This window comes from Spermophilus citellus (assembly GCF_964194105.1).
Source record: "Spermophilus citellus genome assembly, contig: SCAFFOLD_438, whole genome shotgun sequence".
Lineage (NCBI taxonomy): Eukaryota > Metazoa > Chordata > Mammalia > Rodentia > Sciuridae > Spermophilus > Spermophilus citellus.
In genome coordinates this window covers 101,991-127,538 of record NW_027673104.1, presented here as the reverse complement: position 1 = coordinate 127,538, position 25,548 = coordinate 101,991, and the positions used below count along the sequence as shown (strand labels likewise).

Here is a 25,548-nt window from a genome sequence, read left to right as displayed (position 1 = left end):
TGCATCATCAACTCCCTTTCTCACCACCACCTCTCACCTCCATCTCACCTCTGCATCATCATCTCCCTTTCTCACCACCACCTCTCACCTCCATCTCACCTCTGCATCATCATCCCCCTTTCTCACCCTCCATCTCACACCCTCCATCTCACCTCTGCATCATCATCTCCCTTTTTCACCACCACCTCTCACCTCCATCTCACCTTTGCATCATTATCTCCCTTTCTCACTCAGCACCTCTCACTCTCGATCTCACCTCTGCATCATCATCCCCCTTTCTCACCCACCACCTCCCACCTCCATCTCACCTCTGCATCATCATCCTCCTTTTTCACCCACCACCTCTCACCCTCCATCTCACCTCTGCATCATTATCTCCCTTTCTCACCACCACCTCTCACCTCTGCATCATCATCTCCCTTTCTCACCCACTACCTCTCATCTCCATCTCACCTCTGCATCATCTCCCTTTCTCACCCACCACCTCTCACCCTCCATCTCACCTCTGCATCATCATCTCCCTTTTTCACCCACCACCTCTCACCCTCCATCTCACCTCTGCATCATCATCTCCCTCTCTGACCCACCACCTCTCACTCTCCATCTCACCTCTGCATCATCATCTCCCTTTCTCACCCACCACCTCTCACCCTCCATCTCACCTCTGCATCATCATCTCCCTTTCTCACCCACCACCTCTCACCCTCCATCTCACCTCTGCATCATCATCTCCCTTTCTCACCCACCACCTCTCACCCTCCATCTCACCTCTGCATCATCAACTCCCTTTCTCACCCACCACCTCTCACCTCCATCTCACCTCTGCATCATCATCTCCCTTTCTCACCCACCACCTCTGACCCTCCATCTCACCACTGCAACATCATCCCCCCTTCTCACCCACCACCTCTCACCTCCATCTCACCTCTGCATCATCATCTCCCTCTCTGACCCACCACCTCTCACTCTCCATATCACCTCTGCATCATCATCTCCCTTTCTCACCCACCACCTCTCACCTCCATCTCACCTCTGCATCATCATCTCCCTTTCTCACCCACCACCTCTCACCCTCCATCTCACCTCTGCATCATCATCTCCCTTTCTCACCACCACCTCTCACCTCCATCTCACCTCTGCATCATCATCTCCCTTTCTCACCACCACCTCTCACCTCCATCTCACCTCTGCATCATCATCTCCCTTTCTCACCACCACCTCTCACTCTCCATCTCACCTCTGCATCATCATCCCCTTTCTCATCCACCACCTCTCACCTCTGCATCATCATCTCCCTTTCTCACCTACCACCTCTCACCCTCCATCTCACCTCTCCATCTCACCTCCTTTCTCACCCACCACCTCTCACCTCCATCTCACCTCTGCATCATCATCTCCCTTTCTCACCAACCACCTCTCACCTCCATCTCACCTCTGCATCATCATCCCCTTTCTCATCCACCACCTCTGACCCTCCATCTCACCACTGCATCATCATCCCCCTTTCTCACCCACCACCTCTCACCTCCATCTCACCTCTGCATCATCATCTCCCTTTCTAACTCACCACCTCTCATCCTCCATCTCACCTCTGCATCATCATCTCCCTTTCTCACCCACCACCTCTGACCCTCCATCTCACCACTGCATCATCATCCCCCTTTCTCACCCACCACCTCTCACCTCCATCTCACCTCTGCATCATCATCTCCCTTTCTCACCCACCACCTCTCACCTCCATCTCACCTCTGCATCATCATCCCCTTTCTCACCACCACCTCTCACATCCATCTCACCTCTGCATCATCATCCCCCTTTCTCACCCACCACCTCTCACCTCCATCTCACCTCTGCATCATCATCTCCCTTTCTCACCCACCACCTCTCACCTCCATCTCACCTCTGCATCATCATCCCCCTTTCTCACCCACCACCTCTCACCTCCATCTCACCTCTGCATCATCATCCCCCTTTCTCACCCACCACCTCTCACCTCCATCTCACCTCTGCATCATCATCTCCCTTTCTAACTCACCACCTCTCATCCTCCATCTCACCTCTGCATCATCATCTCCCTTTCTCACCCACCACCTCTGACCCTCCATCTCACCACTGCATCATCATCCCCCTTTCTCACCCACCACCTCTCACCTCCATCTCACCTCTGCATCATCATCCCCCTTTCTCACCACCACCTCACACCCTCCATCTCACCTCTGCATCATCATCCCCCTTTCTCACCCACCACCTCTCACCTCCATCTCACCTCTGCATCATCATCCCCCTTTCTCACCACCACCTCACACCCTCCATCTCACCTCTGCATCATCATCCCCCTTTCTCACCCACCACCTCTCACCTCCATCTCACCTCTGCATCATCATCTCCCTTTCTCACCACCACCTCTCACCTCAATCTCACCTCTGCATCATATCCCCCTTTCTCACCCACCACCTCTCACCCTCCATCTCACCACTGCATCATCATCCCCCTTTCTCACCGACCATCTCTCATCTCCATCTCACCTCTGCATCATCATCTCCCTCTCTGAGCCACCACCTCTCACCTCTGCATCATCATCTCCGTTTCTGACCCACCACCGCTCACCTCCATCTCACCTCTGCATCATCATCCTCCTTCTCACCCACCACCTCTCACCCTCCATCTCACCTCTGCATCATCATCTCCCTTTCTCACCACCACCTCTCACCTCCACCTCACCTCTGCATCATCATCTCCCTTTCTCACCCACCACCTCTCAACCTCCATCTCACCTCTGCATCATCATCCCCCTTTCTCACCCACCACCTCTCACCTCTATCTCACCTCTGCATCATCATCTCCCTTTCTCACCCACCATCTCTCACCTCCATCTCACCTTTGCATCATCATCTCCCTTTCTCACCCAAAACCTCTCACCCCCCATCTCACCTCTGCATCATCATCCCCCTTTCTAACTCACCACCTCTCACCCTCAATCTCACCTCTGCATCATCATCTCCCTTTCTCACCCACCACCTCTCACCCTCCATCTCACCTCTGCATCATCATCTCCCTTTCTCACCCACCACCTCTCACCCTCCATCTCACCTCTGCATCATCATCTCCATTTCTCACCCACCACCACCTCTCACCTCCATCTCACCTCTGCATCATCATCTCCCTTTCTCACCCACCATCTCTCACCTCCATCTCACCTCTGCATCATCATCTCCCTTTCTCACCCACCATCTCTCACCTCCATCTCACCTCTGCATCATCATCTCCCTTTCTCACCCACCACCTGTCACCCTCCATCTCACCACTGCATCATCATCCCCCTTTCTCACCGACCATCTCTCATCTCCATCTCACCTCTGCATCATCATCCCCCTTTCTTACCAACCATCTCTCATCTCCATCTCACCTCTGCATCATTATCTCCCTTTCTCACCACCACCTCTCACCTCCATCTCACCTCTGCATCATCATCTCCCTTTCTCACCCACTACATCTCACCCTCCATCTCACCTCTGCATCATCATCTCCCTCTCTGACCCACCACCTCTCACCTCCATCTCACCTCTGCATCATCATCTCCCTTTCTCACCACCACCTCTCACCTCTGCATCATCATCTCCCTCTCTGACCCACCACCTCTCACCTCTGCATCATCATCTCCCTTTCTCACCCACCACCTCTCACCTCCATCTCACCTCTGCATCATCATCTCCCTTTCTCACCACCACCTCTCACCTCCATCTCACCACAGCATCATCATCCCCCTTTCTCACCCACCACCTCACCTCCATCTCACCTTTGCATCATCATCTCCCTTTCTCACCCAAAACCTCTCACCCTCCATCTCACCTCTGCATCATCATCTCCCTCTCTGACCCACCACCTCTCACTCTCCATCTCACCTCTGCATCATCATCTCCCTTTCTCACCCACCACCTCTCACCCTCCATCTCACCTCTGCATCATCATCTCCCTTTCTCACCACCACCTCTCACCTCCATCTCACCTCTGCATCATCATCTCCCTTTCTCACCACCACCTCTCACCTCCATCTCACCTCTGCATCATCATCTCCCTTTCTCACCACCACCTCTCACTCTCCATCTCACCACTGCATCATCATCCCCCTTTCTCACCCACCACCTCTCACTTCCATCTCACCTCTGCATCATCATCTCCCTCTCTGACCCACCACCTCTCACTCTCCATATCACCTCTGCATCATCATCTCCCTTTCTCACCCACCACCTCTCACCTCCATCTCACCTCTGCATCATCATCTCCCTCTCTGACCCACCACCTCTCACTCTCCATATCACCTCTGCATCATCATCTCCCATTCTCACCCACCACCTCTCACCTCCATCTCACCTCTGCATCATCATCTCCCTTTCTCACCACCACCTCTCACCTCCATCTCACCTCTGCATCATCATCTCCCTTTCTCACCCACCACCACCTCTCACCTCCATCTCACCTCTGCATCATCATCTCCCTCTCTGACCCACTACCTCTCATCTCCATCTCACCTCTGCATCATCATCTCCCTTTCTCACCCACCACCTCTCACCTCCATCTCACCTCTGCATCATCATCTCCCTTTCTCACCACCACCTCTCACCTCCATCTCACCTCTGCATCATCATCTCCCTTTCTCACCACCACCTCTCACCTCCATCTCACCTCTGCATCATCATCTCCCTTTCTCACCACCACCGCTCACCTCCATCTCACCTCTGCATCATCATCCCCCTTTCTCACCCTCCATCTCACACCCTCCATCTCACCTCTGCATCATCATCTCCCTTTTTCACCACTACCTCTCACCTCCATCTCACCTTTGCATCATTATCTCTCTTTCTCACTCAGCACCTCTCACTCTCCATCTGACCTCTGCATCATCATCCCCCTTTCTCACCCACCACCTCTCACCTCCATCTCACCTCTGCATCATCATCCCCCTTTCTCACCCACCACCTCCCACCTCCATCTCACCTCTGCATCATCATCCTCCTTTTTCACCCACCACCTCTCACCCTCCATCTCACCTCTGCATCATTATCTCCCTTTCTCACCACCACCTCTCACCTCTGCATAATCATCTCCCTTTCTCACCCACTACCTCTCATCTCCATCTCACCTCTGCATCATCTCCCTTTCTCACCCACCACCTCTCACCCTCCATCTCACCACTGCATCATCATCCCCCTTTCTCACCGACCATCTCTCATCTCCATCTCACCTCTGCATCATCATCTCCCTCTCTGAGCCACCACCTCTCACCTCTGCATCATCATCTCCGTTTCTGACCCACCACCGCTCACCTCCATCTCACCTCTGCATCATCATCCTCCTTCTCACCCACCACCTCTCACCCTCCATCTCACCTCTGCATCATCATCTCCCTTTCTCACCACCACCTCTCACCTCCACCTCACCTCTGCATCATCATCTCCCTTTCTCACCCACCACCTCTCAACCTCCATCTCACCTCTGCATCATCATCCCCCTTTCTCACCCACCACCTCTCACCTCTATCTCACCTCTGCATCATCATCTCCCTTTCTCACCCACCATCTCTCACCTCCATCTCACCTTTGCATCATCATCTCCCTTTCTCACCCAAAACCTCTCACCCCCCATCTCACCTCTGCATCATCATCCCCCTTTCTAACTCACCACCTCTCACCCTCAATCTCACCTCTGCATCATCATCTCCCTTTCTCACCCACCACCTCTCACCCTCCATCTCACCTCTGCATCATCATCTCCCTTTCTCACCCACCACCTCTCACCCTCCATCTCACCTCTGCATCATCATCTCCATTTCTCACCCACCACCACCTCTCACCTCCATCTCACCTCTGCATCATCATCTCCCTTTCTCACCCACCATCTCTCACCTCCATCTCACCTCTGCATCATCATCTCCCTTTCTCACCCACCATCTCTCACCTCCATCTCACCTCTGCATCATCATCTCCCTTTCTCACCCACCACCTGTCACCCTCCATCTCACCACTGCATCATCATCCCCCTTTCTCACCGACCATCTCTCATCTCCATCTCACCTCTGCATCATCATCCCCCTTTCTTACCAACCATCTCTCATCTCCATCTCACCTCTGCATCATTATCTCCCTTTCTCACCACCACCTCTCACCTCCATCTCACCTCTGCATCATCATCTCCCTTTCTCACCCACTACATCTCACCCTCCATCTCACCTCTGCATCATCATCTCCCTCTCTGACCCACCACCTCTCACCTCCATCTCACCTCTGCATCATCATCTCCCTTTCTCACCACCACCTCTCACCTCTGCATCATCATCTCCCTCTCTGACCCACCACCTCTCACCTCTGCATCATCATCTCCCTTTCTCACCCACCACCTCTCACCTCCATCTCACCTCTGCATCATCATCTCCCTTTCTCACCACCACCTCTCACCTCCATCTCACCACAGCATCATCATCCCCCTTTCTCACCCACCACCTCACCTCCATCTCACCTTTGCATCATCATCTCCCTTTCTCACCCAAAACCTCTCACCCTCCCTCTCACCTCTGCATCATCATCCCCCTTTCTCACCCACCACCTCTCACCTCCATCTCACCTCTGCATCATCATCTCCCTTTCTCACCACCACCTCTCACCTCCATCTCACCTCTGCATCATCATCTCCCTTTCTCACCACCACCTCTCACTCTCCATCTCACCACTGCATCATCATCCCCCTTTCTCACCCACCACCTCTCACTTCCATCTCACCTCTGCATCATCATCTCCCTCTCTGACCCACCACCTCTCACTCTCCATATCACCTCTGCATCATCATCTCCCTTTCTCACCCACCACCTCTCACCTCCATCTCACCTCTGCATCATCATCTCCCTCTCTGACCCACCACCTCTCACTCTCCATATCACCTCTGCATCATCATCTCCCATTCTCACCCACCACCTCTCACCTCCATCTCACCTCTGCATCATCATCTCCCTTTCCCACCACCACCTCTCACCTCCATCTCACCTCTGCATCATCATCTCCCTTTCTCACCCACCACCACCTCTCACCTCCATCTCACCTCTGCATCATCATCTCCCTCTCTGACCCACTACCTCTCATCTCCATCTCACCTCTGCATCATCATCTCCCTTTCTCACCCACCACCTCTCACCTCCATCTCACCTCTGCATCATCATCTCCCTTTCTCACCACCACCTCTCACCTCCATCTCACCTCTGCATCATCATCTCCCTTTCTCACCACCACCTCTCACCTCCATCTCACCTCTGCATCATCATCTCCCTTTCTCACCACCACCGCTCACCTCCATCTCACCTCTGCATCATCATCCCCCTTTCTCACCCTCCATCTCACACCCTCCATCTCACCTCTGCATCATCATCTCCCTTTTTCACCACTACCTCTCACCTCCATCTCACCTTTGCATCATTATCTCTCTTTCTCACTCAGCACCTCTCACTCTCCATCTGACCTCTGCATCATCATCCCCCTTTCTCACCCACCACCTCTCACCTCCATCTCACCTCTGCATCATCATCCCCCTTTCTCACCCACCACCTCCCACCTCCATCTCACCTCTGCATCATCATCCTCCTTTTTCACCCACCACCTCTCACCCTCCATCTCACCTCTGCATCATTATCTCCCTTTCTCACCACCACCTCTCACCTCTGCATAATCATCTCCCTTTCTCACCCACTACCTCTCATCTCCATCTCACCTCTGCATCATCTCCCTTTCTCACCCACCACCTCTCACCCTCCATCTCACCTCTGCATCATCATCTCCCTTTCTCACCCACCACCTCTCACCCTCCATCTCACCTCTGCATCATCATCTCCCTTTTTCACCCACCACCTCTCACCCTCCATCTCACCTCTGCATCATCATCTCCCTCTCTGACCCACCACCTCTCACTCTCCATCTCACCTCTGCATCATCATCTCCCTTTCTCACCCACCACCACCTCTCACCTCCATCTCACCTCTGCATCATCATCTCCCTTTCTCACCCACCACCTCTCACCTCCATCTCACCTCTGCATCATCATCTCCCTCTCTGACCCACCACCTCTCACTCTCCATATCACCTCTGCATCATCATCTCCCTTTCTCACCCACCACCTCTCACCTCCATCTCACCTCTGCATCATCATCTCCCTCTCTGACCCACCACCTCTCACTCTCCATATCACCTCTGCATCATCATCTCCCTTTCTCACCCACCACCTCTCACCTCCATCTCACCTCTGCATCATCATCTCCCTCTCTGACCCACCACCTCTCACTCTCCATATCACCTCTGCATCATCATCTCCCTTTCTCACCCACCACCTCTCACCTCCATCTCACCTCTGCATCATCATCTCCCTTTCTCACCAACCACCTCTCACCTCCATCTCACCTCTGCATCATCATCCCCTTTCTCACCCACCACCTCTCACCTCCATCTCACCTCTGCATCATCATCTCCCATTCTCACCCACCACCTCTGACCCTCCATCTCACCACTGCATCATCATCCCCCTTTCTCACCCACCACCTCTCACCTCCATCTCACCTCTGCATCATCATCTCCCTCTCTGACCCACCACCTCTCACTCTCCATATCACCTCTGCATCATCATCTCCCTTTCTCACCCACCACCTCTCACCCTCCATCTCACCTCTGCATCATCATCTCCCTTTCTCATCCACCACCTCTCACCCTCCATCTCACCTCTGCATCATCATCTCCCTTTCTCACCACCACCTCTCACCTCCATCTCACCTCTGCATCATCATCTCCCTTTCTCACCACCACCTCGCACCTCCATCTCACCTCTGCATCATCATCTCCCTTTCTCACCACCACCTCTCACTCTCCATCTCACCTCTGCATCATCATCCCCTTTCTCATCCACCACCTCTCACCTCTGCATCATCATCTCCCTTTCTCACCTACCACCTCTCACCCTCCATCTCACCTCTCCATCTCACCTCCTTTCTCACCCACCACCTCTCACCTCCATCTCACCTCTGCATCATCATCTCCCTTTCTCATCCACCACCTCTGACCCTCCATCTCACCACTGCATCATCATCCCCCTTTCTCACCCACCACCTCTCACCTCCATCTCACCTCTGCATCATCATCTCCCTTTCTAACTCACCACCTCTCATCCTCCATCTCACCTCTGCATCATCATCTCCCTTTCTCACCCACCACCTCTGACCCTCCATCTCACCACTGCATCATCATCCCCCTTTCTCACCCACCACCTCTCACCTCCATCTCACCTCTGCATCATCATCCCCCTTTCTCACCACCACCTCACACCCTCCATCTCACCTCTGCATCATCATCCCCCTTTCTCACCCACCACCTCTCACCACCATCTCACCTCTGCATCATCATCTCCCTTTCTCACCCACCACCTCTCACCTTCCATCTCACCTCTGCATCATCATCCCCTTTCTCACCCACCACCTCTCACCTCCATCTCACCTCTGCATCATCATCTCCCTTTCTCACCCACCACCTCTCACCTCCATCTCACCTCTGCATCATCATCCCCCTTTCTCACCCACCACCTCTCACCTCCATCTCACCTCTGCATCATCATCCCCCTTTCTCACCCACCACCTCTCACCTCCATCTCACCTCTGCATCATCATCTCCCTTTCTAACTCACCACCTCTCATCCTCCATCTCACCTCTGCATCATCATCTCCCTTTCTCACCCACCACCTCTGACCCTCCATCTCACCACTGCATCATCATCCCCCTTTCTCACCCACCACCTCTCACCTCCATCTCACCTCTGCATCATCATCCCCCTTTCTCACCACCACCTCACACCCTCCATCTCACCTCTGCATCATCATCCCCCTTTCTCACTCACCACCTCTCACCTCCATCTCACCTCTCCATCATCATCTCCCTTTCTAACTCACCACCTCTCATCCTCCATCTCACCTCTGCATCATCATCTCCCTTTCTCACCCACCACCTCTGACCCTCCATCTCACCACTGCATCATCATCCCCCTTTCTCACCCACCACCTCTCACCCTCCATATCACCACTGCATCATCATCCCCCTTTCTCACCATCTCTCATCTCCATCTCACCTCTGCATCATCATCTCCCTCTCTGACCCACCACCTCTCACCTCTGCATCATCATCTCCTTTTCTCACCCACCACCGCTCACCTCCATCTCACCTCTGCATCATCATCCTCCTTCTCACCCACCACCTCTCACCCTCCATCTCACCTCTGCATCATCATCTCCCTTTCTCACCACCACCTCTCACCTCCACCTCACCTCTGCATCATCATCTCCCTTTCTCACCCACCACCTCTCAACCTCCATCTCACCTCTGCATCATCATCCCCCTTTCTCACCCACCACCTCTCACCTCTATCTCACCTCTGCATCATCATCTCCCTTTCTCACCCACCATCTCTCACATCCATCTCACCTTTGCATCATCATCTCCCTTTCTCACCCAAAACCTCTCACCCTCCATCTCACCTCTGCATCATCATCCCCCTTTCTAACTCACCACCTCTCACCCTCCATCTCACCTCTGCATCATCATCTCCCTTTCTCACCCACCACCTCTCACCCTCCATCTCACCTCTGCATCATCATCTCCCTTTCTCACCCACCACCTCTCACCCTCCATCTCACCTCTGCATCATCATCTCCATTTCTCACCCACCACCACCTCTCACCTCCATCTCACCGCTGCATCATCATCTCCCTTTCTCACCCACCACCTCTCACCTCCATCTCACCTCTGCATCATCATCTCCCTCTCTGACCCACCACCTCTCACTCTCCATATCACCTCTGCATCATCATCTCCCTTTCTCACCCACCACCTCTCACCTCCATCTCACCTCTGCATCATCATCTCCCTTTCTCACCCACCACCTCTCACCCTCCATCTCACCTCTGCATCATCATCTCCCTTTCGCACCACCACCTCTCACCTCCATCTCACCTCTGCATCATCATCTCCCATTCTCACCCACCACCTCTCACTCTCCATCTGACCTCTGCATCATCATCCCCCTTTCTCACCCACCACCTCTCACCTCCATCTCACCTCTGCATCATCATCCCCCTTTCTCACCCACCACCTCCCACCTCCATCTCACCTCTGCATCATCATCCTCCTTTTTCACCCACCACATCTCACCCTCCATCTCACCTCTGCATCATTATCTCCCTTTCTCACCACCACCTCTCACCTCTGCATCATCATCTCCCTTTCTCACCCACTACCTCTCATCTCCATCTCACCTCTGCATCATCTCCCTTTCTCACCCACCACCTCTCACCCTCCATCTCACCTCTGCATCATCATCTCCCTTTCTCACCCACCACCTCTCACCTCCATCTCACCTCTGCATCATCATCTCCCTTTCTCACCCACCACCTCTCACCCTCCATCTCACCTCTGCATCATCTCCCTTTCTCACCACCACCTCTCACCTCCATCTCACCTCTGCATCATCATCTCCCTTTCTCACCACCTCTCACCTCCATCTCACCTCTGCATCATCATCTCCCTTTCTCACCACCACCTCTCACTCTCCATCTCACCTCTGCATCATCATCTCCCTTTCTCACCCACCATCTCTCACCTCCATCTCACCTCTGCATCATCATCCCCTTTGTCATCCACCACCTCTCACCTCTGCATCATCATCTCCCTTTCTCACCTACCACCTCTCACCCTCCATCTCACCTCTCCATCTCACCTCCTTTCTCACCCACCACCTCTCACCTCCATCTCACCTCTGCATCATCTCCCTTTCTCACCAACCACCTCTCACCTCCATCTCACCTCTGCATCATCATCCCCTTTCTCATCCACCACCTCTCACCTCTGCATCATCATCTCCCTTTCTCACCTACCACCTCTCACCCTCCATCTCACCTCTCCATCTCACCTCCTTTCTCACCTACCACCTCTCACCCTCCATCTCACCTCTCCATCTCACCTCCTTTCTCACCCACCACCTCTCACCTCCATCTCACCTCTGCATCATCATCTCCCTTTCTCACCAACCACCTCTCACCTCCATCTCACCTCTGCATCATCATCCCCTTTCTCATCCACCACCTCTCACCTCCATCTCACCTCTGCATCATCATCCCCTTTCTCATCCACCACCTCTCACCTCTGCATCATCATCTCCCTTTCTCACCTACCACCTCACCCTCAATCTCACCTCTCCATCTCACCTCCTTTCTCACCCACCACCTCTCACCTCCATCTCACCTCTGCATCATCATCTCCCTTTCTCACCAACCACCTCTCACCTCCATCTCACCTCTGCATCATCATCCCCTTTCTCATCCACCACCTCTCACCTCTGCATCATCATCCCCCTTTCTCACCCACCACCTCTCACCTCCATCTCACCTCTGCATCATCATCCCCCTTTCTCACCACCACCTCACACCCTCCATCTCACCTCTGCATCATCATCCCCCTTTCTCACCCACCACCTCTCACCTCCATCTCACCTCTGCATCATCATCTCCCTTTCTCACCACCACCTCTCACCTCCATCTCACCTCTGCATCATCATCTCCCTTTCTCACCACCACCTCTCACTCTCCATCTCACCACTGCATCATCATCCCCCTTTCTCACCCACCACCTCTCACTTCCATCTCACCTCTGCATCATCATCTCCCTCTCTGACCCACCACCTCTCACTCTCCATATCACCTCTGCATCATCATCTCCCTTTCTCACCCACCACCTCTCACCTCCATCTCACCTCTGCATCATCATCTCCCTCTCTGACCCACCACCTCTCACTCTCCATATCACCTCTGCATCATCATCTCCCTTTCTCACCCACCACCTCTCACCTCTGCATCATCATCTCCCTTTCTCACCCACCACTTCTCACCCTCCATCTCACCTCCTTTCTCACCCACCACCTCTCACCTCCATCTCACCTCTGCATCATCATCTCCCTTTCTCACCAACCACCTCTCACCTCCATCTCACCTCTGCATCATCATCCCCTTTCTCATCCACCACCTCTGACCCTCCATCTCACCACTGCATCATCATCCCCCTTTCTCACCCACCACCTCTCACCTCCATCTCACCTCTGCATCATCATCTCCCTTTCTAACTCACCACCTCTCATCCTCCATCTCACCTCTGCATCATCATCTCCCTTTCTCACCCACCACCTCTGACCCTCCATCTCACCACTGCATCATCATCCCCCTTTCTCACCCACCACCTCTCACCTCCATCTCACCTCTGCATCATCATCCCCCTTTCTCACCACCACCTCACACCCTCCATCTCACCTCTGCATCATCATCCCCCTTTCTCACCCACCACCTCTCACCTCCATCTCACCTCTGCATCATCATCTCCCTTTCTCACCCACCACCTCTCACCTTCCATCTCACCTCTGCATCATCATCCCCTTTCTCACCACCACCTCTCACCTCCATCTCACCTCTGCATCATCATCCCCCTTTCTCACCCACCACCTCTCACCTCCATCTCACCTCTGCATCATCATCTCCCTTTCTCACCCACCACCTCTCACCTCCATCTCACCTCTGCATCATCATCCCCCTTTCTCACCCACCACCTCTCACCTCCATCTCACCTCTGCATCATCATCCCCCTTTCTCACCCACCACCTCTCACCTCCATCTCACCTCTGCATCATCATCTCCCTTTCTAACTCACCACCTCTCATCCTCCATCTCACCTCTGCATCATCATCTCCCTTTCTCACCCACCACCTCTGACCCTCCATCTCACCACTGCATCATCATCCCCCTTTCTCACCCACCACCTCTCACCTCCATCTCACCTCTGCATCATCATCCCCCTTTCTCACCACCACCTCACACCCTCCATCTCACCTCTGCATCATCATCCCCCTTTCTCACTCACCACCTCTCACCTCCATCTCACCTCTGCATCATCATCTCCCTTTCTAACTCACCACCTCTCATCCTCCATCTCACCTCTGCATCATCATCTCCCTTTCTCACCCACCACCTCTGACCCTCCATCTCACCACTGCATCATCATCCCCCTTTCTCACCCACCACCTCTCACTTCCATCTCACCTCTGCATCATCATCCCCCTTTCTCACCACCACCTCACACCCTCCATCTCACCTCTGCATCATCATCCCCCTTTCTCACCCACCACCTCTCACCTCCATCTCACCTCTGCATCATCATCCCCCTTTCTCACCACCACCTCACACCCTCCATCTCACCTCTGCATCATCATCCCCCTTTCTCACCCACCACCTCTCACCTCCATCTCACCTCTGCATCATCATCTCCCTTTCTCACCACCACCTCTCACCTCAATCTCACCTCTGCATCATATCCCCCTTTCTCACCCACCACCTCTCACCCTCCATCTCACCACTGCATCATCATCCCCCTTTCTCACCGACCATCTCTCATCTCCATCTCACCTCTGCATCATCATCTCCCTCTCTGACCCACCACCTCTCACCTCTGCATCATCATCTCCGTTTCTCACCCACCACCGCTCACCTCCATCTCACCTCTGCATCATCATCCTCCTTCTCACCCACCACCTCTCACCCTCCATCTCACCTCTGCATCATCATCTCCCTTTCTCACCACCACCTCTCACCTCCACCTCACCTCTGCATCATCATCTCCCTTTCTCACCCACCACCTCTCAACCTCCATCTCACCTCTGCATCATCATCCCCCTTTCTCACCCACCACCTCTCACCTCTATCTCACCTCTGCATCATCATCTCCCTTTCTCATCCACCATCTCTCACCTCCATCTCACCTTTGCATCATCATCTCCCTTTCTCACCCAAAACCTCTCACCCTCCATCTCACCTCTGCATCATCATCCCCCTTTCTAACTCACCACCTCTCACCCTCCATCTCACCTCTGCATCATCATCTCCCTTTCTCACCCACCACCTCTCACCCTCCATCTCACCTCTGCATCATCATCTCCCTTTCTCACCCACCACCTCTCACCCTCCATCTCACCTCTGCATCATCATCTCCATTTCTCACCCACCACCACCTCTCACCTCCATCTCACCGCTGCATCATCATCTCCCTTTCTCACCCACCACCTCTCACCTCCATCTCACCTCTGCATCATCATCTCCCTCTCTGACCCACCACCTCTCACTCTCCATATCACCTCTGCATCATCATCTCCCTTTCTCACCCACCACCTCTCACCTCCATCTCACCTCTGCATCATCATCTCCCTTTCTCACCCACCACCTCTCACCCTCCATCTCACCTCTGCATCATCATCTCCCTTTCTCACCACCACCACTCACCTCCATCTCACCTGTGCATCATCATCTCCCTTTCTCACCACCACCTCTCACCTCCATCTCACCTCTGCATCATCATCTCCCTTTCTCACCCACCACCACCTCTCACCTCCATCTCACCTCTGCATCATCATCTCCCTCTCTGACCCACTACCTCTCATCTCCATCTCACCTCTGCATCATCATCTCCCTTTCTCACCCACCACCTCTCACCTCCATCTCACCTCTGCATCATCATCTCCCTTTCTCACCCACCACCTCTCACCCTCCATCTCACCTCTGCATCATCATCTCCCTTTCTCACCACCACCTCTCACCCTCCATCTCACCTCTGCATCATCATCTCCCTTTCTCACCACCACCTCTCACCTCCATCTCACCTCTGCATCATCATCTCCCTTTCTCACCACCACCTCTCACCTCCATCTCACCTCTGCATCATCATCTCCCTTTCTCACCACCACCTCTCACCTCCATCTCACCTCTGCATCATCATCCCCCTTTCTCACCCTCCATCTCACACCCTCCCTCTCACCTCTGCATCATCATCTCCCTTTTTCACCACCACCTCTCACCTCCATCTCACCTTTGCATCATTATCTCCCTTTCTCACTCAGCACCTCTCACTCTCCATCTGACCTCTGCATCATCATCCCCCTTTCTCACCCACCACCTCTCACCTCCATCTCACCTCTGCATCATCATCTCCCTTTCTCACCAACCACCTCTCACCTCCATCTCACCTCTGCATCATCATCCCCTTTCTCACCCACCACCTCTCACCTCCATCTCACCTCTGCATCATCATCTCCCTTTCTCACCCACCACCTCTGACCCTCCATCTCACCACTGCATCATCATCCCCCTTTCTCACCCACCACCTCTCACTCTCCATATCACCTCTGCATCATCATCTCCCTTTCTCACCCACCACCTCTCACCTCCATCTCACCACTGCATCATCATCCCCCTTTCTCACCCACCACCTCTCACCTCCATCTCACCTCTGCATCATCATCCCCCTTTCTCACCACCACCTCACACCCTCCATCTCACCTCTGCATCATCATCCCCCTTTCTCACTCACCACCTCTCACCTCCATCTCACCTCTGCATCATCATCTCCCTTTCTAACTCACCACCTCTCATCCTCCATCTCACCTCTGCATCATCATCTCCCTTTCTCACCCACCACCTCTGACCCTCCATCTCACCACTGCATCATCATCCCCCTTTCTCACCCACCACCTCTCACCTCCATCTCACCTCTGCATCATCATCCCCCTTTCTCACCACCACCTCACACCCTCCATCTCACCTCTGCATCATCATCCCCCTTTCTCACCCACCACCTCTCACCTCCATCTCACCTCTGCATCATCATCCCCCTTTCTCACCACCACCTCACACCCTCCATCTCACCTCTGCATCATCATCCCCCTTTCTCACCCACCACCTCTCACCTCCATCTCACCTCTGCATCATCATCTCCCTTTCTCACCACCACCTCTCACCTCAATCTCACCTCTGCATCATATCCCCCTTTCTCACCCACCACCTCTCACCCTCCATCTCACCACTGCATCATCATCCCCCTTTCTCACCGACCATCTCTCATCTCCATCTCACCTCTGCATCATCATCTCCCTCTCTGACCCACCACCTCTCACCTCTGCATCATCATCTCCGTTTCTCACCCACCACCGCTCACCTCCATCTCACCTCTGCATCATCATCCTCCTTCTCACCCACCACCTCTCACCCTCCATCTCACCTCTGCATCATCATCTCCCTTTCTCACCACCACCTCTCACCTCCACCTCACCTCTGCATCATCATCTCCCTTTCTCACCCACCACCTCTCAACCTCCATCTCACCTCTGCATCATCATCCCCCTTTCTCACCCACCACCTCTCACCTCTATCTCACCTCTGCATCATCATCTCCCTTTCTCATCCACCATCTCTCACCTCCATCTCACCTTTGCATCATCATCTCCCTTTCTCACCCAAAACCTCTCACCCTCCATCTCACCTCTGCATCATCATCCCCCTTTCTAACTCACCACCTCTCACCCTCCATCTCACCTCTGCATCATCATCTCCCTTTCTCACCCACCACCTCTCACCCTCCATCTCACCTCTGCATCATCATCTCCCTTTCTCACCCACCACCTCTCACCCTCCATCTCACCTCTGCATCATCATCTCCATTTCTCACCCACCACCACCTCTCACCTCCATCTCACCGCTGCATCATCATCTCCCTTTCTCACCCACCACCTCTCACCTCCATCTCACCTCTGCATCATCATCTCCCTCTCTGACCCACCACCTCTCACTCTCCATATCACCTCTGCATCATCATCTCCCTTTCTCACCCACCACCTCTCACCTCCATCTCACCTCTGCATCATCATCTCCCTTTCTCACCCACCACCTCTCACCCTCCATCTCACCTCTGCATCATCATCTCCCTTTCTCACCACCACCTCTCACCTCCATCTCACCTGTGCATCATCATCTCCCTTTCTCACCACCACCTCTCACCTCCATCTCACCTCTGCATCATCATCTCCCTTTCTCACCCACCACCACCTCTCACCTCCATCTCACCTCTGCATCATCATCTCCCTCTCTGACCCACTACCTCTCATCTCCATCTCACCTCTGCATCATCATCTCCCTTTCTCACCCACCACCTCTCACCTCCATCTCACCTCTGCATCATCATCTCCCTTTCTCACCCACCACCTCTCACCCTCCATCTCACCTCTGCATCATCATCTCCCTTTCTCACCACCACCTCTCACCCTCCATCTCACCTCTGCATCATCATCTCCCTTTCTCACCACCACCTCTCACCTCCATCTCACCTCTGCATCATCATCTCCCTTTCTCACCACCACCTCTCACCTCCATCTCACCTCTGCATCATCATCTCCCTTTCTCACCACCACCTCTCACCTCCATCTCACCTCTGCATCATCATCCCCCTTTCTCACCCTCCATCTCACACCCTCCCTCTCACCTCTGCATCATCATCTCCCTTTTTCACCACCACCTCTCACCTCCATCTCACCTTTGCATCATTATCTCCCTTTCTCACTCAGCACCTCTCACTCTCCATCTGACCTCTGCATCATCATCCCCCTTTCTCACCCACCACCTCTCACCTCCATCTCACCTCTGCATCATCATCCCCCTTTCTCACCCACCACCTCCCACCTCCATCTCACCTCTGCATCATCATCCTCCTTTTTCACCCACCACCTCTCACCCTCCATCTCACCTCTGCATCATTATCTCCCTTTCTCACCACCACCTCTCACCTCTGCATCATCATCTCCCTTTCTCACCCACTACCTCTCATCTCCATCTCACCTCTGCATCATCTCCCTTTCTCACCCACCACCTCTCACCCTCCATCTCACCTCTGCATCATCATCTCCCTTTCTCACCCACCACCTCTCACCTCCATCTCACCTCTGCATCATCATCTCCCTTTCTCACCCACCACCTCTCACCCTCCATCTCACCTCTGCATCATCATGTCCCTTTCTCACCACCACCTCTCACCTCCATCTCACCTCTGCATCATCATCTCCCTTTCTCACCACCACCTCTCACTTCCATCTCACCTCTGCATCATCATCTCCCTTTCTCACCACCACCTCTCACTCTCCATCTCACCTCTGCATCATCATCTCCCTTTCTCACCCACCATCTCTCACCTCCATCTCACCTCTGCATCATCATCCCCTTTCTCATCCACCACCTCTCACCTCTGCATCATCATCTCCCTTTCTCACCTACCACCTCTCACCCTCCATCTCACCTCTCCATCTCACCTCCTTTCTCACCCACCACCTCTCACCTCCATCTCACCTCTGCATCATCATCTCCCTTTCTCACCAACCACCTCTCACCTCCATCTCACCTCTGCATCATCATCCCCTTTCTCATCCACCACCTCTCACCTCTGCATCATCATCTCCCTTTCTCACCTACCACCTCTCACCCTCCATCTCACCTCTCCATCTCACCTCCTTTCTCACCTACCACCTCTCACCCTCCATCTCACCTCTCCATCTCACCTCCTTTCTCACCCACCACCTCTCACCTCCATCTCACCTCTGCATCATCATCTCCCTTTCTCACCAACCACCTCTCACCTCCATCTCACCTCTGCATCATCATCCCCTTTCTCATCCACCACCTCTCACCTCCATCTCACCTCTGCATCATCATCCCCTTTCTCATCCACCACCTCTCACCTCTGCATCATCATCTCCCTTTCTCACCTACCACTTCTCACCCTCCATCTCACCTCTCCATCTCACCTCCTTTCTCACCCACCACCTCTCACCTCCATCTCACCTCTGCATCATCATCTCCCTTTCTCACCAACCACCTCTCACCTCCATCTCACCTCTGCATCATCATCCCCTTTCTCATCCACCACCTCTCACCTCTGCATCATCATCTCCCTTTCTCACCTACCACCTCTCACCCTCCATCTCACCTCTCCATCTCACCTCCTTTCTCACCTACCACCTCTCACCCTCCATCTCACCTCTCCATCTCACCTCCTTTCTCACCCACCACCTCTCACCTCCATCTCACCTCTGCATCATCATCTCCCTTTCTCACCAACCACCTCTCACCTCCATCTCACCTCTGCATCATCATCCCCTTTCTCATCCACCACCTCTCACCTCCATCTCACCTCTGCATCATCTCCCTTTCTCACCAACCACCTCTCACTCTCCATCTCACCTCTGCATCATCATCTCCCTTTCTCACCACCACCTCTCACCTCCATCTCACCTCTCCATCTCACCTCCTTTCTCACCCACCACCTCTCACCTCCATCTCACCTCTGCATCATCATCTCCCTTTCTCACCAACCACCTCTCACCTCCATCTCACCTCTGCATCATCATCCCCTTTCTCATCCACCACCTCTCACCTCTGCATCATCATCTCCCTTTCTCACCAACCACCTCTCACCCTCCATCTCACCTCTCCATCTCACCTCCTTTCTCACCCACCACCTCTCACCTCCATCTCACCTCTGCATCATCATCTCCCTTTCTCACCAACCACCTCTCACCTCCATCTCACCTCTGCATCATCATCCCCTTTCTCATCCACCACCTCTCACCTCCATCTCACCTCTGCATCATCATCTCCCTTTCTCACCAACCACCTCTCACTGTCCATCTCACCTCTGCATCATCATCCCCTTTCTCACTGACCACCTCTCACCCACCGTTTTTGTCACCTGTTATAGATATTTCTCCTATTACCCACCCACCCAGCGTGTTGTCCTCCACGTGCCCACCCACCCTCTGTCCCACCTGTGTATCCACCACCTGTCCATCAGCTGTCAGTGCATCTATGGTGTAATTAGTACCTGCCTATCTACCTACCCTGTTCCATCTATCCGTACCTCTGTATCCATCTGTCACCTGTCTGTCCATCATCTCTGACATCCACCTGTCCACTAGCCTTCTTCTCCATCATCTATTTGTCTACTGTCCTCCAGCTGCCTGCCCACCTACCATCATGACCTGCTTGTCTCATAGCATCTGCCCATCTGTGTGTGGTCTCATAGCATCTGCCTACCTGCTGTCATCCACCTGTTCACGTGTCTGTCGTCTATCTACCCACCCACCCATACTCTCCACCATCATCTGCCTTTTCATCATCTGTCTTCACATATGACCTATCTAGTTAGTCTCTGTCTGCCCACCATCTTCTCTCTATACCTATGTATCCACCTGTCACCTGCTCACCATCCATCTATTCATGCCCAGGTACCTGCCGTCTGCCCATGGTCATCTCTGTACTGTCACCTGTCACTGCTTTCCTGTACCCCGTGTGTCATCTACCTGTCTCCCCATGATCCATGGGGCAGTCTGCTCCCTGCTGCCATGGTGGTCTGGGGACCCAGTCCTCCTGTGCACCCCCACCCCAGGCCTGGTGAGGGGTCCCCGCCAAGGCCTGGGCTCAGCAGAGTCACCTCCCTGCTTTGTGGCCGGTGCTGGGTGCATCCTTTCTCCTGCAGCGCCCTCTCTCAAAGGCTTCTCACGTCGGCCACTCCTGTGTGGGACGCTGCAGGGAAGTGGCCGCCATGGTGGCCCCAGCGCTTGGCTTTCCTTGCTGGGGTCCCGGCCTGCTCGGTACCAGGCCCCTTCAAGGGACGCGCTCCGTCTTTGGCCTCCCCTTGCTCGTTGTCTTCGTAGGGAGTGTCAGTCCAGCTGACCTGGGTCTCGGCGTCAGATGTGGGGTCACTTGTGTCCCGCCAGAGTTCACGCCCCTCTTGGTGGCCGGGCAGCCCTGCTGGGACGACTCCCCTGTGACTCGCCAGCCGCAGAGCCATCTCGGATGCCCCCCGCACCCATAGATCCCCGACCCCTGTGGCAGGTCACTGGTCACTCCAGCTGCCCTCGTGTGCTGGGGTCAGCTGAACCTGTTTTCCCTGTTTCTTTGTGGGATGCTGGGATTGCGTGGAGGGCCTCGCGCCTGCTGAGCCAGAGCTCGACCTCTGAACCAAGTCAATCGATCCCTCCAAGTGGACAGCGGCCTTCCTGTTGAGTGACCTAGAAAGCTACAGGGGGTCGAGGGTGGAAGGATCCATGGGCTTCGCTGCAAACCAGTCGAACCACTGCTACCAACTTGAGCCAGTGGGGGAGTTGCGTCCTGGGAGAGACTCAGAGATGGGAAATGTGTGCTGAGGGCCATTACCAAGTAGGAATGACCATCGAAATTTCCTTGCCAGCGTACCCCATGTTAATTTCGCTGTTGACCTTGCATGTGTGTTTGAGAAAGGTGAGCCTGCTCAAGGACCAGGGTGGATCCAGGATTAGGGTGTGTCCTGCAGTTTGAGGAAGTATCCCGCTCCTTGGGTTAAGGGCGTTCCCAGTTTAAGACCTTGGGTTTTAGGGAAGTTCGATGTTGAGGATTATTGCTGCTGGAAATAGGGCGTTCCTGCTGCCTGAGCTCCCGTTGAGTTCTCGTGAGATTCAGAGAGCACTTTGGGAAGAAAGCCTCCTGGAGTAGGTGAATTGGGTGGCAGCAGAACTGGGATTGCCCCAGAGCGTGTGTGGAGGCCGGTGTGAGTTCGGGAATAAAGAATTGCTGTTTGAATCTACAAAGCTGTGTGGTGGCTCATGATTCTGTGCCCAGCCAAGACTGCGGCAAATGTGGAGGTGTCACCCAGGGGCCCAGCGTCTCCAGGTGACATGCACCGCCCTCTGACCTCTGCTAGGCAGGGGCCCCCGGCTGACACTCCAGGAGATGCCAAGACGGAGCAAGGACTCGGCACAGACGGCCCAGTACAGAGTCCGTGCCAGGACAGGCTCAGGCCCAGGTGCTCAAGCCTGGCGTGGTGGGGGGAAGCCAGAGTCGGGGCACACTGAGCAGCCACACCCTCTGGGGTCCTCTGGGGCCCTGGAGTGGGGGGGGCTTCTGCTCTGCGCCTCCCAGAGGCTCGTCTCCCCAGGCCGGCCCAGGCCTGGCGAGCTGAAGAGCTGTACTGGGGCAGGATCCGCGAGCTTAGCCTGGGACGGCAGGTCTGCAGGCGGAGAGCTGGGCCTACACTGCCCTGAGGCACAGGGCAGGAGGTATGGGGCCGACCACAGCATGGCCTGCGCCAGGCTGAAGGACCACCAGAGAGGTGGCAGCAGGGGAGTTAGAACATCACAGCTGCACAGAGGACGAGGCCCCGGGAGGGTCGCAGTGGGTGGGTGGGGAGGAGCTGGGGCCTGGCAGGGATGAGGCAGGGGCCTAGGGCAGGTCCCCACCGGGGGCTGCTGGACAGCAGCCTGAGGGCACAGCCACAGGGAGAAGCCAAGCCGGAGGAGAAAAGGAGATGGGCCAGGGCGTGGCCAGGGCGTGGACAGGGGCTCTCTGCTGTTGGAAGGGCTGAAGGGGGGCCGCAAACCCAGAAACTGCTCAACTGCTCCAGGGGGTGCTCTGCGAAGCCCCAGGGTGCTCCAGGAGAGGGCCCCAGGGCGAGGGCTCCCTGTGGGCGCTGGAGGGCGCAGGTACAAGGAGGTAAGAGGCCCGCAGGGCGAGGGGCCCACAGTGCTCTGTCCAGGGAGAGGCCTGTCCCCGTCCGTAGCAGATTCAGTTTGTAGAGACGCAACCTGTCAAGCAGCTGCCGACTGACACTGCATGTGGCCGTGGGGCTGGGGCTGGGGCTGGGGCTGGGCAGGCGACCACAAGGGACCAGTCACACTGGTAGGTCCCGGGTGTACAGGCGGACAGGAGTGCTCTAGCACGACAGGGCTTTCAGAGTGTCCTGCGGAAAGGTGACCTGGCTCACAGGTGCAGGGCTGACAGGGCCAGGTGACGCAGGAAGCCCCCTGGACGGCTGCTGCCAGGAGGACAGCTGGGGACACCCAGACCGAGGGACAGGAGACAGCCCACCAAGGGGGCGGACCCCAAAAGACACGGATCAAAAAGGTCGCAAGCAGAAGTGACGGAGGAGAGGAAACCCTGCAGAAAGGGGCGAGAGCCGCGGCCTGGAAGACCGGCTGGGGGCGCGGAGACGCGGGGCGTGGTGGACGGCAGAGGGCCCCAGGCCCCAGGCGCAGAGGGCTCCGGGTGGGCGGGCCCTGGGACCCCGGCCTCCAGAGCGGGCTGAGCTGGGAGCGTCCTCCCCGACTGTCCCACGGGGTCCGCTGAGCTTCCCTGGGATTTCCTTAGGCCCTCCCAGGAACGAAGACCTGGGAGTTGGCACAGGAGCGCAGGGGAGATGAGCTCACACCCAGGGAAGGGCAGAGGTGGGGGACCCTGGACGGACATGCGCCCGGGGCGGGAGGACCAAGATGGACACGCGCACGGAGGCAGAAGGGCCAGGATGGACACCTGCAGACAATGCTTTGCCACTTGGGCCCAAGTTCCAGGGAGACGGGAAATGGGGGGCTGCAGAAAGCAGCAGAGCGCGGCGGGGGAGAGCCCCCAGAAACGATTCCCGGGCACCCCAAGTTCTGAATCCGACTCCCTTGTCCGAGGGGAGGCTGCAGGACATGGCCAGGAGTGGCCGTGATCCTCCTGCCCCACAGCCGTGCCCCCACACAATGCCCAACGCTCTGCGGGGGGGTCCCCAGGAGCAGGAGCAGGAGCCCGCCAACTCTACCACACCACAGCACACCACAGCGGAGGGCCCCCGCAGGGCAGGGGTGACAGCTGCAGGACAGACGTGCCCACCGCCCACCCGGTGCCCCCGGGGCGAGAGCCTGGGAGCTGGCCTGCCCTGAGGACATGAAGGGCTCCTTTCCTCTGACCAGTCACGTGCCACCAGACAGGACCGTGACGGCGGTGCCGTCCCAGGGCCTGCCAGCCCCAGCCCCTGGACACACTGGTGTGCGGGCCCCTGTGACCCTGGCCTGGCCACCACACGGGGTTCTGCAGCTGTGCCCAGGGCAGGCCGCGTCCCTCCGCCCTCACACAGCCTGGACCGAGCTGCCCCCAACACCTCCCTGAACACCCTGCGGGGTCCCCGGGAAAGGACCTGGAGGCTGCGGCGGGGGTCACAGGCCATTCCCACTACGCCCTGCTGGACGAGCAGCCAGGAGGCTGGGCCCTGGAGGGCCAGGGTCACTCTTCTGCTGGTTTGTACCGTGTCTGAGGCGCCCCTGCAGGTTCCCCTGCCGTCGGGAAGGAGAGAGGGGCCTCTTTAAGCTGCCCGCCTGCTCCCTGCCTGGATGAGTGTGACGTTCACCCATCTGTCAGGGGCCTGTCACCACTGGTGTGCGCTGGTGGCCAAGCGGGACGGCAGTGTCCCAGGAACTGGGCGCCCCCCACTCCAGCGTGGAGTGCTCCTGGGGCCGCAGGAGTCCGGGCCGCCCTCTGGTGACGGACGGTTCCTCGAGCCCCGGTCCCCAGCCCCAGGAAGGGGCACGACTGAACGGCAGCTGCTTCTGCAAAGTGAGGATCGCCGTGCCACAGCCTGCCATCCTGTCACCACTGACTCCTCCTCATGCCCTCACCCTGCTGAGCCAACCCAGCACCTGGCCTCGCCCTGGGGTTTGCTCCAGCCACTCCCAGGCAGATCCTCCCTGTTTCCCAGGTTGGTCCTCCTCAGTGTCCTGCCTTAGGGTGGCATGCTTCACCCCGTCCCCCTGTCGGGGAGGAAGAGCGTTCCCTGCGCC

At 55.4% G+C, this 25,548-nt stretch overlaps 1 protein-coding gene across 2 annotated transcripts in view; it reads right to left on the bottom strand.

Moving 5' to 3' along the window:
* PUDP (pseudouridine 5'-phosphatase) overlaps window positions 1-25,548 on the bottom strand; it is a 79,149-nt gene that overhangs the window by 10,608 nt on the left and 42,993 nt on the right. The gene's annotated exons all lie outside the window — the stretch shown is intronic.